This window comes from Lissotriton vulgaris, chromosome 3_2, assembly GCF_964263255.1.
Source record: "Lissotriton vulgaris chromosome 3_2, aLisVul1.2, whole genome shotgun sequence".
NCBI lineage: Eukaryota > Metazoa > Chordata > Amphibia > Caudata > Salamandridae > Lissotriton > Lissotriton vulgaris.
The window spans coordinates 18899377-18912544 of NC_141690.1; the positions used below are offsets into that span (position 1 = coordinate 18899377).

The 13168-nt window shown below is 45.5% G+C and overlaps 1 protein-coding gene across 5 annotated transcripts in view; it reads right to left on the reverse strand.

Annotated features, from left to right (window-relative positions):
* PGCKA1 (PDCD10 and GCKIII kinases associated 1) overlaps positions 1 to 13168 on the reverse strand; it is a 282865-nt gene that overhangs the window by 202480 nt on the left and 67217 nt on the right. For 4 of the 5 annotated variants that reach the window (XM_086963999.1, XM_086963997.1, XM_086963998.1 and 1 more), the window contains exon 2: positions 9220 to 9347. The exons of the other annotated variant lie outside the window; for it this stretch is intronic. The gene's annotated coding sequence lies outside the window, so the exon portion shown is untranslated. The remainder of the gene's footprint in view (positions 1 to 9219; positions 9348 to 13168) is intronic. 5 annotated transcript variants of the gene reach the window in all.

Sequence of the window (13168 nt, forward strand, 5' to 3'; positions counted from 1 at the left end):
GTGCTCTGGTCTCAAAACATGGTGACATCAGCTTATGGGGGGGACCTGTCTACTCTAGGATCTAATATGAGGTTAAAGTCTCCTCCCAGGATTATCGGGGTAGTGGCTGATAACAGATGTGTGTATAAATTTTGAAGGGGCTCGGGGTCATCAAGATTAGGGCCGTAGTAGCCTGCTATTGTATATGAGGTGTTTCCCATTTTTATTCTAACCCCGGATTGCTTAAAAGACGCTATGGCTAACCCTCTGAAACAAGCTGACATCAAATACTGGGGCCAACTTTTAAACCGATCAACACTAATCTCCTGGGAAGAACTTCACATGATTTCCAACGGGACAGTCTCAAAATTTAAGTTCTATCAACTAAACAGTTGGGTAAAAACAATTCCGGCATATGACAAAGACAGCAAAAATCTTGAAAAAGAAATGATAAAAATTTTACCCATAAATAAGGAAATTGCAAAGTGGTACTGGACCTTTATAATGGCAGGAGACGGAAATATTCAGACTGAAGATCAAATTTGGGGGAAAGACCTGCCAACGGTAGACCTGAGCAGAATATGGGAAGAATCTCTAAAGAAATGTTGGTCAACACTAAAATCAGCTGCCTTGAAAAGAAATCATCTTTACACACTACACAGGGCTTACTGGACAACGAAAAGACTATCAAAATTCAAAAATGCAGGTGTGAAAAAGTGCCCTAGAGAGAGAGCAGACGATCTCCACATGTTCTGGAATTGCCCATCCCTGGAAAAGTTCTGGGAAGAAGTTGGTAAGACTCTAAGCTCGATTTTCCAAAGACAACTAAACGTAAGTACAAGTCTTATTCTCTTTGGGATTGGTAACACAGGAGAAGAGCATGAACTAACAGTAAGTGAAGCAAATTTACTCTTCGTATTAATGGTGATAGCAAGGAGGGAGATTTGTATTAAGTGGATTGGGCCATCGCCTCCAACACATGGAGAGTGGATGAACTCAGCCCTCAAGATAAACAGACTAGATAGAAGAGGGAAAGCTAGCAAGAGATACAAGTACTGGGAAATCATGGAAAACCACCTGACCTCTAATGTAAGGGTAGAACATACGGTCCCATGATTAATGCGAAAGCATCTTCTGGTTGATTAGTATAATACTCATAGAGTAGCTAAGATGGCTAGCTCGTCTCCCCCGACAGCAGAAATGTTAATATGAAAATGGCTTAAAGGGGCTCCTCTGATACAGTGAAATAAGGGAAACTCCCCAACCAAGAGAGACCAAGGGGCAGTGACGGTACAAAAGTACAGAGGCAGAGACCTGAATTTCCATACACATAGAATTTTCGCAATATGTGGACAAAAAGAAAAAAAAACAAAACATTAGCTTATCCATAATTGGCAAAAAATTTTTACATATAGGGGCATATTACCAACAACTAGCGATAATTATCGCTATGTTGGCTTACCGGCAATATTTTTATTGCCGAGCTGCGGCGATTTTTATCGCTTAGGAACCTTGCTATTATCAAGGTTTATCTCCTAAGCGATAAAAATCGGCCGAAATGCATGAATATCGCTGAAAAGTCAGCGATATTCATGCATTACCGAGCTAATGCTCATAGCCATGTTATCCACCTCCCATTGGATAACATGGCTAAGAACTGCTCAGGGGCAGGTGTTAGCTTGATAATAGGAGATAGCGATGTTAGTGACTGTTTCCAGTCGCTAACATCTTGGCACGCCCACTTTGCATGTCATTAGTGATAAATTTCACTGACATGCAAAGCGGGCCCAAGATGGTCGCTATCTCCTACTTGCTGTCGCTAACTGGTGTTAGCGTCAGCTAGGTAATAGGGAGATAATTTTATCTCCGCTTTGTTGGCTTTTAAAGCCAAAAAAGCGGAGATAAACCCCCTTGATAATATGCCCCATAGATCCTTAGTAAATAGCACTATATAAACCCAGGGCTTGTTAATTAAAAGCTTCTAATGGGCCTGCAGCACTGACTGTGTCCCCTACTTCAGTAGCCCATTAAACATCTCAGGCCTACCACTGCAGAGCCTGTGTGTGCAGTTTTAAAGTGCCCTTTCACCCTAGCAAGTTAATCGTCCCTTTAATTACATATATGTCAACACTAAGGTAGGACCTAGGCAGCACTATGGGCAAGGTGCAGTGTATTTGCGAGGGAGGACTTTTGATTTTTACGTGTCCTGGTGGTGAAAAACGGTTAAATTCATTTTTCACTACTGCAACGCCTATCTCTTCCATAAGTTAATATAGGGATTCCCTTAAAACACCTTTTAATCGTAATTTCTAATTGAGGAAAAAAATTAAAGTTGTGAGTTTGGTGTCTCTAGGCTCACAAAAGTCGGATTTTAAATCATAAGTCTAAACATTTCCACTTTTAGGAAGTTGCCATTTTCTTAATTTAACCATTCTGTTCCTCTGCCTGTTTCTGAATACACATCTGGGCTGGGTGGCAGCTGTGATTTGTGCATTCCCTCTGACAGTTACACACAAAGGGAGCTGGGGTGTGACATTTGCATCCTAATGGCCCATCACCATGCTGAAGGGCCACCCTGAGGTAGATTGAGAGGGAGGAGCTGACACTTGCAACTGTCTGTGCCTGTGCCCACACAAATAGCTGCATACCCCACTGCAGTGAGTATGGATCCATGGCAGGAAAGGCAGGGACCTTGTGATTTTGAAAGATCTCTTTTGAAGTCTCTCCCACTTCAAATGCAGAATTGGGTATTAATACTGGACCACTGACACACCCAATAAGAACTGCGATGGAACAAAGGACATTCAGCCAAGAAGAAGAATTGCTGTGCTGTAGGAGGGGCTGCTAACGGCTTTGCTGTTTTGGCCTGCTGCCTGCTGATTGCTGTGCTGTAGAAAGGAATGCTACTTTGCTACCTGCTTAGCTGTGCTGTCCTGCTCCCTCTTGTCTGGGAGTGAAAAGGACTGGACCTGCTCTCTGCATCTTTGAACCCACGTTTCTCCAAAGAACGGATGGCTGTTCTTGAAGTCTCAGGGCCATTAGAGACTTCCTTCAGCACTGCTTCACCTGCTGGGTCTGCCAACATTGGAGTCCTGCCCTGCCAAGATGTGCCAATCCAGCCCTGGGCCTTGTAAGCGGGTTCTACAGCTGTTTTCCTACAAAAAGGGTCACAGTGCCAACGTTGTGCTGATTAAAACGGATGCAGTGCCCTTCGAGACCGACGCAGTGCTGATTCAAGACATTCCTGCGTGGCTCGGCAATGATGTGGGACCTGATTGCGAGGTTCGACAACGATGCAACGCCAATCCGAGGTTCCAACTGCAATGTTCTGGGAATGTGCAGCACTGATACGAGATCCAGATTGTGAGGCTTCACCGTCATGCGGCGCCTGCGTCACAAAGGGTTAGATGATAACGCAGGACCAAACTGCAATGCCTGACTTTGACACATTATTATTATTATTATTATTTAGCAATTTATAGAGCGCCTGGTGACCCGGAGGCATCCCCGCGCTATGCTACTTGTGGAGACCAGGGGGGGAAGGGGAGCTTATTTGGGGAAAAGCAGAGTTTTCAATTTTTTACGGAAGAGAAGGTGGCATGGTTCCAGCCGCAGGCAGCGGGGCAGTGAGTTCCATCCTGAGGACGCTTTTACTGCGAAGCGTCTACCGCCGGTGCGTGCCTTCCTCAATCTAGGGACATTGGCCAAACGCTCGTTATCCGTGCGCAGGAGTCTAGGGGCCTTGTATGGGGTGACCATGTCTCTCAGGATAGAAGGGCCAAGACCATTGAGGAGTTTGTGGGCGGTACACAAAGCCTTGAATTCTACCCTCTGACGCACTGGAAGCCAGTGTAGGGCCTTGAGCGCTGGTCTGGCAGAGGCTCTGGAGGGGAGGCTCATAAGGAGCCGGGCAGCCGCGTTTTGAGTTCGCTGGAGTTTTGCCAGGGTAGATTCAGGGGCTCCAAGATAGACAGCGCTGCCGTAGTCTAGCCGAGCAAGGATCAGACCTTGAACCAAGAGTTTCCTTGATAGGGGCGGGAGCAGTGGGAGGATCTTGCGGATGGAGCGCATGAGTCCGAAGCAGGTACCTGCTGTTTTGGCTGCCTGGGTCTTCATAGACAGCTCCGGTTCAAGCCAGACTCCCAAGGTCTTGATTTCTTGTTTCGGGGTGGGCGCCTCACCGAAGACGTCTGGCCAGACCGATGGGGGGATGGTGGTCCATTTCTTGCCCATGAGCATGACTTCGGTCTTCGATCTGTTGAGCTTAAGTGATGACTCGCACATCCAGTGGTGGATTTCCTGGAGGCAGTTCAACAGATTGTCTGAGTGGTTGTCAAGATGTGAGAGTGAGACGACCAGTTGCGTGTCGTCCGCGTAGCTCACTATCTTGATTCCGAATGGGGTGACGACATCCTCGAGAGGGGCCATGTATGCGTTAAACAAAGTGGGGCTTAGCGAAGACCCCTGGGGACCTCCGCTAGTGAGGGGGAGAGGGGCTGAGTGGGAATTGCCGTCCCATACCTGGAACGAGCGACCTGATAGGAAAGATTCTATCCAAGCGCCCGCGAGTCCTGCCACGGCCAGCCGGTGGAGTTGGACACGGTGGCTCACTGTGTCAAAGGCTGCACTGAGGTCCAGGAGGATCACTGCCACTGACCCTCCTGAATCCAAAATGCACCTTGCCTCCTCGATGACAGCGAGGAGGGCGGTGTCTGTGCCGTGGCCTGGACGGAACCCAGTTTGGGACCGACGCAGAAGGTTGTTTGATTCAAGAAACTGGGACAGTTGGGCATTGACCAGTTTCTCGGCTATTTTGCTGATGCTAGGGAGAAGCGAGATTGGCCGATAATTGGCCAGGTCGGAGGGGTCCAGTTGAGGTTTCTTAAGAAGAGCTTTGACTACAGCACTCTTCCAACTCGGAGGGACAGAGCCTTGGGATAGCGAGATGTTAATCAGCTCCGTGATGGTGGGCAAGATGGTAGGGGCAACTGCTTTCAGGAATCTGATGGGTGCGGGGTCAAGGGGGGAGCCGCTTTTCATCTTGGCCAGGGTTGTTCCTACTGCGTCCAATGATACTGCCCTAAAGGCGGTCAACTGTGGGTGCAGGATGTTTCCTGTATGGTTGGTAGGGGCATCATTGTCCGTGTGGTTGGGCAGACCGGGAGGAGGGAGGGAGATTAGGATACGGGCGATTTTGGAATCAAAGTAGGTTGCCAGTTCATCACTTCTGTCCGGAGGGGATATGTTGGAAGAGGGGGGCGCTGGTATTTTCAGGAGTTCTTTGGCAATGAGGTAGGATTCTCTCGCCGAGTTGGTGGAATTTTTTATTCTGGTGTCGTAGTAGGCGGCTTTAGTGAGCTTCAGGGTGGATTTATAGGTTCTCACCGACCTACGGTAGGCGTCCTTGCTGGCATGAAGCCAGTTCTTTCTCCATAGTCGCTCCGCTTTTTTGCACTCTTTGCGGAGAGTTCTGAGTTCCGGGCTGTACCATGGGGCTGATCCTATTTTCCTGTTTTTATCCTCACGGGTTTTTATGGGAAGGATAGAATCGAGGGAGGTGGAGATCCACTCCCTGAACTTTGTGTCCGCGGTGACTGGGTCATCCGGTGGACATGGGGTTGTAGAGTTCAGGGCTCTGGCCCAGTCCTCGGCAGAGAGTCTGGACCATGCTCTGTCCCTGGTATAGGTGGCGGGCTTGTGGGGTTTCCTGAATGCCTCTGGTAAGCGGAGAGGGACCAAATAATGGTCCGTCCACTGGAGGGGGAGGGACTCCTTGGCCTGTAGGGTGTGGATATTGGTAAACACAGGGTCTAGTAGATGACCCTTAATGTGTGTGGCTCCAGAGTTGGTAAGTTGGAGGCCATAGGTCGCCAGGTCTGAGAATAAATCGGCTGCCCCTGTGTCTAGGGGGTTGTCGAAATGGATGTTGAGGTCTCCTAGTATAGAGAAATTGGAGGTGGAATGGGCCAGAGATGCTATTGATTCTAGGAGAGCGCTAGCAAACGGGCCAAAATGGCCAGGGGGGCGATATACTAGGAGGCTTGACAGCGTACTAGTCGGCGCTAGCTGGATGGTAAAATGAAGGCTTTCAGAGTCCAAGATGTGGGCATCGTTGGTTCTACAGGAAAAGTGATCCCGGTAGAGGATGGCCAGTCCGCCTCCTCTGCCAGATGGGCGCGGTTGGGACTGGATATGGAAGCCCGGGGGAAGGGCTAAGACCACGTCCGAGTCCGAGTGGTCGGTGAGCCACGTTTCCGTAAGGAACAGAATGTCCAGCTCGTGGTCTTCTATTAGGTGGTTAATGAGCAGAGCATGCATAGGGAGTGACCTGCATTTCAGTGAGGCAAGTTTAAGGCCCGGGTGTGAGACGGGTGGAATGGTGAGTTGTAGCTGGACTGGGTGGCAGAGTGTACAGCTAGTAAATAGTCCGTCTAAGTCATGAACATATTTGCACGTGCTGTCGTTGGTGGGTCTGAGACTCAGGAGGTCTCGACGCGAGTAACTTACCCTAGTGGGAGCTGGCTCCGGCATGGGTTCTGGCCCTGAGCCCGGCCGAGCGCGGACGGGCGCAGACGGGCTTGCCTTAGGCGCTCCCGCTGCGCTCGTCCGCTGCGCTCGTCCGCTGCGCTTCCGGTGGCAACACATGATGTAGGTGGATGCGGGGCGTGGCCTTAAAGGGGGCGTGGCCTCAGTCCTCGCCGAGGTGGCGTTTGTCAGGGAATTCGTGGGCTACGAGTCAGCGCTTGCTCCGCTACTCGCTACATTGACCTGACTGTGTGAATCAGAACCAACATATTGAGTCTTCAACCCGTTGCTTGCTTCATCCAAGGTACTTTTTCTGAGGGCCCTGTTTTTGTCTTGTAGCCGGCATGCCATCCATCACGGTCAGCCCAAAACTTTGGATATACCCTAGCCCAGAGCGACTTACCTTAAGCACCATTGACTTTTAAGCACTATATTACAGTTTATTCTTTAAAAATGTGTATCTCAAGTTCTACCTATTGGATTTTTGTCATTTTGGTCTTGTTTTACTCAGATCAATATTCTCTATTTTTTTAACTGGTGTGGAGTGTTTTTATGTCGTTTTCACTGTGTTACTGTAATTAAGTGTTTCACAAATACTTCACACATTGCCTCTTAAGTTAAGCCTGACTGCTCTGTGCCAAGCTATTAGAGGGTGGGCACATGATAATTTAGGTTATGTATCTGACTTACCCGACTAGGACTGTGGTCCCTTCTTGGTAAGGGTGCAAATCTCAGCCAACTAGAAACTCAATTTCGAACAATAGTTCTATCTTCTTGAAAACTGGTCAACCTGTGATCCTCATAAAAAACTAAAATCTAAGGCATGCATATTTAAATCACAGCTTCTCCAGCTACTATTTTTTATAAAAATAATCAATGTGTCACTATCACTTCTACTTCAAACACACAGAGATGGACACAGCCTGCTACAAAATTACCAGTGATGCTGTCCACGTATCTTGTGCTGGTTTTAGGAGTCAATCCTGTTTCCCATGATCTCTAATCTATTCATAAAGCTGGTAAGGGGTTTGTTATAACCAAAAACTATGGATCACTCTATTATTTGTTAAAAACGGATTTGACCATGTACTGCAAACTTACTCTCACCAAAACCAAATATGTTTTCTTTCACAATAGCAACTCAGTGCTCCTACTTTAAAAAGATCCAGGTGCCATGGGACCAGAATTGTTTTTTTCTGTTCTAATCCGGGTATACAAATGTTTCCAGTTATATGATAAATCCTAACATGTCTTCAGAGCACACTGCTAGCTATCATAACCCAACCGCATTTTTACACATTTAAATGCTGTGTAGGATCAAACACTTCAGTAAGACGTCCCCTAATAAACTGGGAAGATAGGGTCACCCTACAAAAGGAAAAAAAAATGCTTGACTGACTCACAAGTGCATCTGTACATAGTGCTGAGAGGGTTATCTATTGACAGAAAAGAAGAGGGATTTTGCTTGATAGAGGGTAGACGTTCTGTTATTGTAAAGGAGATTAATTTATCAGCAGTCTCGACATCCACAGGATTGCATGATGTTGTCATTGGGCCTCGGTCAAGAACTTGAAGCCGGGTCCCCGGGCACTCTTCATTAATTCTAAAAGGAATGAGCGTCCAAATTGGTCATGTCAGCTGCCTTATCATTTATACACAGGGCAGGCTTTACTTTCTAAATCTATGAAACATTTTACAGCCAGAATGCCCGACCAGGGGGAAAGGCGCGATATAAAAATAAAAAAACTATCCTACCTTCTGCTGCACGTCTCTCTTCTGTCCTCACAGAGCACCGGAAGCACCCAGTCTCCCGACACTTGTAGCCAATCATGATGCTGCTCGGTCTGAGCGGCCGAAACAGCCGCTCCGGCAGTAACTGGGAGGGTGGGCATGTTCTCCACTGGGCTGTGCAACACAGTCCAGTAGAGAACATGCCAAGTGCGCTTGACTGTTTGGACGGCTCCAGAGGGTCGACCAAGCAGTCATGCGCATTCAGGGGGGGAAGTGCAAACCACGCCTGCTCTCTCTGATGGTGGGGAGCCCAGCCCCGCATCACCCAACCCGGCTGGAGTCGGAGTCCCGTAACGAAAAATAACATCATAATACCTTCTTGTTATTATCATTTTCTTATCATGTTATTTTCTTTTTCTTTTGCATTGCTCAATGATCAGTGGGGCGACGCTCCTCTGCCTTAGTGGAGGGACTGCCGCTGTTGAGTATTGCAGGGCCTTGGAATAATGCTCATTTTGCCCTGGTGAAGGCCCTTGATATCTTAGTTAAGTATGCTGCTCTTTCATGTTCTTCCTTTTTCTTTTTCTTCTTCTCTCTTTTCTTTTTTCTGTTTGTTTCTCTCTCTCCTTTTTTTTTCTTTCCTCCTTTTAGAATTCTATACACCTTTTTCTTTTCATTCAAGTATTTAAGCTCATTACTATGTACTTGTTTTGCAGATGTATTTTGCTTATTTTGTCTATAATTATTCCAATAAAATTTCTTGAACTTAAGTATGCTGCTTAACCATTCTCTCTCAAAAGACAAAGTCTAACATAAGACTTTAGTATCTCCTGGCAGAAGCAAGCATGTTTCCTTGAGGTTATCAATTTTTATCCTAATGATCGAAATGTTATGAAACAATAACTCTGTTAGATGATCTAAATGCATGCACCAAAAGTTTGCTTAATGCACCAAAGAATCATCTCCAATGAGAAGCCAACTTACCTATAGGAGACACACTAATTTCTCTGACTGGTAGGAGAGTGCAGCAGTGGTATCAGCTGCCATTGCTGATATATTGACTGAACAGGTTCTCTCACAGAAATGGTGAGCGAAGACCCTGGCGAATGTGCCTATGAGCGAAGTAAAATGGTGTGAAATTAATGATAAAAACAGCCTGGTACAATAGTTGAAATCAATCTTAACAAACATGAAAGCTATTTTCATTCATTAATATTAAACCAGCTGTTAATTATTCAATTCCTCTTTTTGAGGACGTGTACATCTTTATAGTTGCTGTATCAGCAGCCACTAAGACAATTACCCCACAACATTTATGGAATTAACTCAATACAATTTTCCCAATAAAATCAAATTCCCTGCTGGAATTGGATCTGCCTCATTACTTCTCTTAGAATATCCCTTTGCACAAGAGCGTTTACAAAGTAAACCTGGCATCCACTCTTCTTCTGGCTTCCACAAAGTATGGTGCCTCAGGGGTGATATATTCACTGCAGTAAGGTGTGCTTTACCCCGTGTTCCCAGGTTCAAGCCCTGGCATTATCGCACAGTCTTTCATCCCTCCAGTGGTCATTCTTGTTAATTATGGGTAACAATAACCATGAGGCCATTGGGGCAAACCTGCGCTTTACAAACATGTTTACTATTCTATGTTAGGTGTGTATCTCACAGGTACACCTTTTATTAACAATAGTAAATCCACAGACTTCTCTTTATGCGTTGTCACAACAGACAACGTTAGCTCTCTATCGCACACAGTATTATGATTAATATTTTAATATATACTTAGAGAGGGCTGTATGTCTCCTCCTTGCTCAGAAATGAATGGCTTCTTTGTCTATTTAAAGTTTCCAATATTTTTTAATGTGTATCCTATGTTGTGTATATACAAACTGGACAGCTCATCTCAAATTATGCACTCTGACCAATTATGCTTTTTGTGTTGGAGTGTTGATGAAGGAATCACGCTTGCAAATGGCACACCCTGACCGTTTGCACTCTGCCATTAAAGATTATTACCAAACCACATGATGGTTAGTAAATTAACCTGTGCTTAATCCTCTGTAGCTAGGCACAAAAGCAGTCAGGCTTAATTTAGAGGCAATGTGTTTATGCAACAGTGATAAAGTGAAAACAATACACAAGAAAAATCCCACACCAATTTAGAAAACTAGAGTACAGTTTTATAAATTATTCGACACCAATATTACAAAGGTCCAACCAATAGGACCGGAGATTTGCAATTTCAAAGATTTCAGGTAAGAATAGCACCTAACAGTACAAAGTGACACTCACAGTTATCTGGTCATGCAAGACCGTGTGAAAGTCACAAGTTCAGGCCAACCACGATTGAGTGCTGGCTGGATACAGGTACCAGGTCAGTCCTCCTGAAAAAGATACTTTCATACGTCCAGCGCAAAGAATTCCATTCATGGTGGAGGAGGCCGGGAGGAGCAGGGAGAGCGTTGCAGATGATTGTCGCTGTAGTGCAAAGAGAGAGACATGTTGTTGCAGACAGATGTCACTGTAGTGTGAAGATCCTGTCGGGCGTCGCAGACAGGCGTTGCTGGACATTCACAATGGTTGGGAATTGGCACTGGTGGCAAGATCTTGGTGCAAAGGGGCTTGTTTTCTCTACTGTAGAGCCCAAAACTTCAAGATTTCTCCTTTTCTTCAAGGAGGAGTTAAACTGATGTAACACCAAGGGTCTAGGACCCAGGAGGCACCTTTCAGGACTTAGGAACTCACTCCAGCAGAGGCCAGCAGGGAGAAAGAAGGTCCAGTTGCAGCTGGTCCAGGTGCAGCAGGTCAGTTGAGAAGTATTAGGGAGGCCTCTGGAGATTGTCACTTCAGCAGGGGATGAAGGGTGCAGTCTTCCTTCCATCCTTCTCAGCAAGTAGGCAGGCCTCAAGCAGCAGGGCGATAGGGGGTCTCAGTGAAAAGGTATCACAAGTACACAAACAAACGCTTTTTTAACACACAATATTAGAAAATCACAGACTAATAATTCTGCACACTGTTATTTATTCACAATGTGCTTATTCACATTTCTTATGACAAATTCATAACACAACTGTTATAGTGCCCCAGGGAGAAGGAGTGTGAGGGACCATGTTTGTGTGGGGAAGGGATGTGCAAGGCAGGTCATCGTGACAATAATATCAATATATGATTCATAAACAATCCATACAACTGGCTTCAGACTACTAAGCCAGCACAATGGACGAACTATTAATGCTCACAATTAAAAAGAAACCATGATAGGGATGCTACTAATTAATAATTGGAATGATGGTTGCATCGACTGGTGAATGGTAATAGCCGTCGACGTTTCGACCCCAAAATTATACTGGTAGGTATACGTCACACCTTAGAGCGGGGTTTCTCTATGAAAAAATGGACTAAAAATGTGTATTATATTTACAGTGATAAGCAAATTGAAATTAAAACCGACGCACAAGGGCGCCCCAACACAATCTAATGGAACAGGAATTTTTTCACCATGGAAAGTTGGGCTAATAAGCTCACAACATGAACAGGAGAACGGGGAGCGTCACTTGATCCGAGTGAGATTGCCGGGATCGATATGTATCAGATCCAATAAATTCTCTTGCGAAAAACCACTTGAAGGGGATGTCAGAATGATCATCAGATTGCTATGAAAGAGAAATGGACATGAAGGACGTATCAAATTTTGTGTCCCTTCGATTCAATACTGAAACTATTAATTGCAAAGAAACTGATCAAACGCACTCCTGAGCTATTACTTAAATTAGTTCACATGTGGCTCAGATAGTAACCAAATGGGAGGTAATTACTCCCTCATTGAGGTTGTGTCCCTACAGAGGAATCTTATATAAAACCAAAAAGGGTCCAGGACCTGCTCATAGTAACATAATATGGATATCACCATACTTGAGACTTTTATGCTAGTACCAAAACGGTCTTGCCACCTCGGATTCATCTTAGGATTGATCTGAATCATCGGTATTTATTAAGTCATGGTCTAAAGCTGCAAACTCCTGTTTTCACCCTCCTGTGTGAGAGGTGCATGAAAATTTGCAGTTCTTACCATGAATAGAGGATGCGACCTGATATGTCAAATCATGTACAACCCTCTGCGTAGGAGGTGCGTGATGCCCCAGAATAATGGATGGATGCAGTCACCTACACCCCTCTGTGTAGGAGGTGCGTGACGCCTTTAGACAATGTATGTTTGCAGGGATATTATGTATACTATCCTAATTGATGACTCCCTTGTTGTACAAAAGGGACGCTATGATGTGGTACATATATCCTACTAGAATATTTATGATAAGGTTCATCAAAAGAGTTAGGTACACTTTCTCAGTCATTGCATGTGGGATTTATACCTTACCACACCATTTGTAACAAAATTATATATCACTGAGTACATACCTTGGTACTTCATTCGAAACACCCTCCCCACTACTTCGCTTAATAACAGTGTCGCTATGCGTGTAATTTAATCAGGCGTAACACCCTTACCACTACTTCGCTTAGTAACCATGTTGCTATGCGTATAATTTAATCATGATACACTCTATCAAAGTGACTAATCGAGATGTCATGCTGATAATCTATGGTTACTTCATGATCCGATGTTATAACTTAACTGTTTCTGTAGGTCTCTAGCCTGCTGCCAAAGACTCGCGCAGTGGCAAGCCGGTTCGGGTGTCATGACAACCGAAGCTTAATCAACACTTCCGGGTTTTTCCCGGAGTACGTCCCTCTTTTTTACCATCCCGACATCAGTGCGTACGTCCTCTTCCGATTAAATGTATGTCGGTTGTTTGTTTCGGACAAGGATCGGGTGACCGAAGGAGTTGGATTAATAACAACGTTTGCTGTGTTGAAGGTTAGAATCTCTCACCTTTGGAGTAGCATTGCGGCTGGCTGTTGTAGTTATAAT